This window comes from Branchiostoma lanceolatum, chromosome 8, assembly GCF_035083965.1.
Source record: "Branchiostoma lanceolatum isolate klBraLanc5 chromosome 8, klBraLanc5.hap2, whole genome shotgun sequence".
NCBI classification, from domain to species: Eukaryota; Metazoa; Chordata; class Leptocardii; order Amphioxiformes; family Branchiostomatidae; genus Branchiostoma; species Branchiostoma lanceolatum.
The window spans coordinates 20667624-20672456 of NC_089729.1; the positions used below are offsets into that span (position 1 = coordinate 20667624).

Consider the following 4833-nt stretch of genomic DNA (forward strand, 5'->3'; position numbering starts at 1 on the left):
CGCCAGCTTCGACAGAGACCCCCCAGCCGCGCGCCGCGACCGCAGTCTCTTTCTCTGCGCCCGAGGGCGAGATGAGAGATGGAGCGGCGCGACGCGATTGAAGGTAAAACCGACCCTCAGCCAGACGTGGCCCCGGGACGGACCCGGGGCCGCAGAGTGCGTTCGAAGAGTCGATGATCAATGTGTCCTGCAATTCACATTACTTCTCGCAGCTGGCTGCGTTCTTCATCGACACACGAGCCGAGTGATCCACCGCTAAGAGTTGTCGTTTTTCTTTTTCGTTTCGCATCGAAAGCTTGTCTTTGCCTCTCGGCACCGTCGTTTCAGAGACGGGAAGAAGGCGCCCTTCGGAGTGAAGGACGGCGAACGAGCGGAAGGGCTGGGGGTCGCTCCGCGAACCGGGACCCGCCGCGAAGACCGCTGCGCCCCCTCGACAAAACCCGGCCGGGAAATTAGAGCCGAGGGGTCGATTGCGCCCGCCCTTCTCTTGAAGACCTCGGGGAGTGGAGCAGTCGGTCGAGACCGCCGGTGGCTGGCCGGCGGCGACCGAGAGCAGTCCTCCCCTCTGCCCAAAGGAGGCCTTGGACCGCGGGACGCCCGCTCGAAGTCCCGACGCTTAAGGACAGGTCACTCGTCCGCAAGATGGATTGCATCGAGTCAGAGACCCGAAACGCCGCGCCGGGGTGCCGGGGAGGAGCCGTCTCACCTAGGCCCCGCCGTGAGACTAGCAACTCAACCCCATTCCGCGCAAACCCACGACGCGACGCCCCTCCGCCAGGATATAGGTGCCCCCACTTGCGCTCGCCCGCCCAAGACTTTTCGCCGGGAGGACCTGACTCAGTCCTCGACCAGGGCTACTCGGGGCGGCTCGCTGGTTTAGCAGGGTATAGGGAACGACGGGCTCACACTGAAGGCGCCCGACCAACGTTCCAAGGGGGCTGCCGGGTCCCGCCGCCAAGCGGGTCGGCATGGGCGCTCCTGGCTCTCCGCCCGCGCTCCTCCGCGAAGGAGGAGCGATTGGCGCGAGAGCAACCGTCGGAGCGCCACCTTGTCGAGGCGGTAAGGAAGAGTGAGGGTCGGAGCGGAGGCCGGGGGCACCAGAGCCCGCTCCTTGCCACGAGTTTGGTGTGAAGTCGACGACGCGAGCGCCTCGCTTCTTCGTTTCGGTAATGATCCTTCCGCAGGTTCACCTACGGAAACCTTGTTACGACTTTTACTTCCTCTAAATGGTCAAGTTTGATCGGCTTCTCGGCGCTCCTCCAGACCGTTGCCGGCCCGAGAGGGGCCGATCGACTGGCCTCACTAAACCATTCAATCGGTAGTAGCGACGGGCGGTGTGTACAAAGGGCAGGGACGTAATCAACGCGCGCTGATGACACGCATCTACTGGGAATTCCTCGTTCATGGGAGATAATTGCAATCCCCGATCCCTAGCACGAAGGCGGTTCAGCAGGTTACCCGCCACCTTTCGGCGAAGGCGAAAGACTCGCTGATGCCTTCATTGTAGCGCGCGTGCGGCCCCGGACATCTAAGGGCATCACAGACCTGTTATTGCTCCATCTCGTCCGGCTTACTGCCGGCTGTCCCTCTAAGAAGTTGCGGGCCGATCGCGCGGGATCGCCGAACTAGTTAGCATGCCAGAGTCTCGTTCGTTATCGGGATTAGCCAGACAAATCGCTCCACCAACTAAGAACGGCCATGCACCACCACCCACAGAATCAAGAAAGAGCTCTCAATCTGTCAATCCTTACTGTGTCCGGGCCGGGTGAGTTTCCCCGTGTTGAGTCAAATTAAGCCGCAGGCTCCACTCCTGGTGGTGCCCTTCCGTCAATTCCTTGTAAGTTCCAGCTTTGCAACCATACTTCCCCCGGAACCCGAAAACTCAGGTTTCCCGGGAGCTGCCCATCGGGTCATCGAAGTAACGCCGGCGGATCGCTGGTTGGCATCGTTTATGGTTGTGACTAGGGCGGTATCTGATCGCCTTCGCGCCCACAACTTTCGTTCTTGATCAATGAAAACATTCTTGGCAAATGCTTTCGCAGTGGTTCGTCTTGCGGCGATCCAAGAATTTCACCTCTCCCGCCGCAATACGAATGCCCCCGTCCGTCCCTCTTGATCATTACCTCACGTTCCGAAAACAACGAAATAGAACCGAGGTCCTATTCCATTATTCCATGCACCACTATTCAGGCGCCAGGCCTGCTTTGAACACTCTAATTTTTTCAAAGTAAACGCTCCGGCACCCCGAGGCACTCAGTTAAGAGCACCAAGGAGAATCCGGCGGGGAGGGCCGGGACGAGCAGTGACACGCCTCGCGGCGGACCGCAAGCCCGGTCCCAAGATCCAACTACGAGCTTTTTAACCGCAACAACTTTAATATACGCTATTGGAGCTGGAATTACCGCGGCTGCTGGCACCAGACTTGCCCTCCAATAGATCCTCGTTAAAGGATTTAAAGTGTACCCATTCCAATTACGGGGCCTCGAAAGAGTCCCGTATTGTTATTTTTCGTCACTACCTCCCCGAGTCGGGAGTGGGTAATTTGCGCGCCTGCTGCCTTCCTTGGATGTGGTAGCCGTTTCTCAGGCTCCCTCTCCGGAACCGAACCCTGATTCCCCGTCACCCGTTGCCACCATGGTAGGCACAGAACCTACCATCGAAAGTTGATAGGGCAGACATTCGAATGATCTGTCGCCGGTGCGAAGGACCGTGCGATCGGCTGGGGTTATCCAGAGTCACCAAAGGGACCGGGGCGAACCCCGGGTCGGTCTTGGTCTGATAAATGCACGCCAGACGAGGAGGTCGGCGCTTCTTCCGCATGTATTAGCTCTAGAATTACCACAGTTATCCATGTAGGATGTGACGATCAAAGGAACCATAACTGATTTAATGAGCCATTCGCAGTTTCACTGGGACAGTTTAAACTTGCACGTGCATGGCTTAATCTTTGAGACAAGCATATGACTACTGGCAGGATCAACCAGGTAGCGAGGACGCCGAGGCGGCGAAAGAGCGGTCGCCGCCGGGGAGAGGACCGCCGCGGGCCGCGGGGCAGCGCGGGAAGACCCGCAACTGCCGCCGCCGCCACACGGTCCCGCTCGACCGGAGCGCCGAGCGCCGCCGAGTCCGTCGCTGCCGTGAGGTGGGAACGCGCCGTGGAGATGGCCGCGAACCCTCGGGAGCCTGAGCGCAGAACTCCCGGCCACACCTGACCGTTGCTTCCCTTCAACGCCCGAGCCGTCCCGTCAGGAACGGTCCCGCACTCTCACGACCGGACGCGTCCGCCGGCAAGGCGGACGGCCGGGTCTCGAACCGCCGAGTCCGCAAGGCGTACTCGCACGCAGACGGAAGGGGCGAGCCGTCGCCGTTGGGTCCGCCGCGCAGCGGCGGGACCCGGGCTGCCCTCCGCGGAGGGCCTGCCCGGCGCTGGTTCCGGACGCCCGTCGGCACGCCCGTCCTCGCCCGCAGGAGCGGAGGAGCGGGCGCCTTCCAAGCCGGTTGTCGACCTCCGCTGCCCTCGCGGGGGAGTGGCAGCCTGGTCGGCGGGGGTAGCAAAACGACTGGCGAGAGAGTGTGCGATTGCTCGCCGTCGATTCCCGAGCTAGTCAAAAAACGACCACTCTCTCAAGGTAGGTTGAGCGACCCACGACATGGTCAGACACCCTACAGAGCACTTTTTTGAAAAACCACCGCAAGTCGGCCACGGGGTAGGCTTCGGGGGCAACGGGAGACCGGCCCCGCCGGCCGGGGGAGACCCGTCCCGGTCGACCCCGTTGCTCGGCCGCCCGCTCCACCCCCGCCTCCCGGGCCCCGCCCCACACCGGACGGACCCTGCTCGCTCCGCCCGGCGGGCCCGGGGCGCCCTCCGGGGCGGTCGGAGTCGGGCGGGGCGGGGCGCTCACTCCCCCCGCCGACACCCGCCCAGGCGCCCGGTGCCAAGTCCGATGGAGCCGGCCGACGGGGCAAAGTCACCGACGACCCCGTCTTTTCTCCACGCAGGGGTCTGGCCCGTGCCGCGCCGGCCCCGTCCGCACCCCTCCCGGACCCGCTGGCCCCCAGCCGCCGTCCGCTACGGGCTCTGGAAGAGTTGCCTAGTCAAAAAACGACCACTCCTCTCAAGGTAGGATCGGCGACCTACACCTTGGTCAGACACCCTGGCGAAATCCGAAAGTCGGGGCAGGCCGGAAAGTCGCATGCCGTCGTGTAGCAGGCGGCCTCGGGAGCGGGGAAACACCAAACGCGGTCCGCCCGGCGGCTTCCTTCGGCCGTCAGCGCCGGCCGACCCGGCCGCCAATGCTTAAGAGATGGTGGGCTACATAGGAGCGACCTGAAGAGTCGGCTTTGTCACAGGATCGGAGTGAGTCCCCGCAGCTCTTGCGGCCCTTCTCGCGAAATCGGAGTGAGTCACCAAAGCTCTTGCGGGCTTTCTCCAAAGATCGGAGTCAGCGACGGAAGGTCTTGACGGGCTTTCTCCAAGGATCGGAGTCAGGCGACCGAAGGTCTTAACGGGCTTTCTCCAAGGATCGGAGTCAGCGACCGAAGGTCTTAACGGGCTTTCTCGCAGGATCGGAGTCAGCGACCGAAGGTCTTTACGGGCTTTCTCCAAAGATCGGAGTCAGCGACCGAAGGTCTTAACGGCTTTCTCCAAGGATCGGAGTCAGCGACCGAAGGTCTTAACGGGCTTTCTCCAAGGATCGGAGTCAGCGACCGAAGGTCTTAACGGGCTTTCTCCAAGGATCGGAGTCAGCGACCAAAGGTCTTAACGGGCTTTCTCGCAGGATCGGAGTCAGCGACCGAAGGTCTTTACGGGCTTTCTAACATCACTATGTATAG

The 4833-nt window shown here is 61.9% G+C and overlaps 2 non-coding genes across 2 annotated transcripts; both read right to left on the minus strand.

Annotated features, from left to right (window-relative positions):
* Nucleotides 1–110: 110 nt before the first annotated feature.
* Nucleotides 111–264, minus strand: LOC136441123 (5.8S ribosomal RNA). The gene has a single exon (XR_010756840.1). It is a non-coding gene; the product is annotated as a 5.8S ribosomal RNA (ribosomal RNA).
* Nucleotides 265–1167: 903 nt separating this feature from the next.
* On the minus strand, nt 1168–2987 carry LOC136441065 (small subunit ribosomal RNA). Its single transcript, XR_010756785.1, has one exon. It is a non-coding gene; the product is annotated as a small subunit ribosomal RNA (ribosomal RNA).
* Between the last annotated feature and the right edge of the window lie 1846 nt (nt 2988–4833).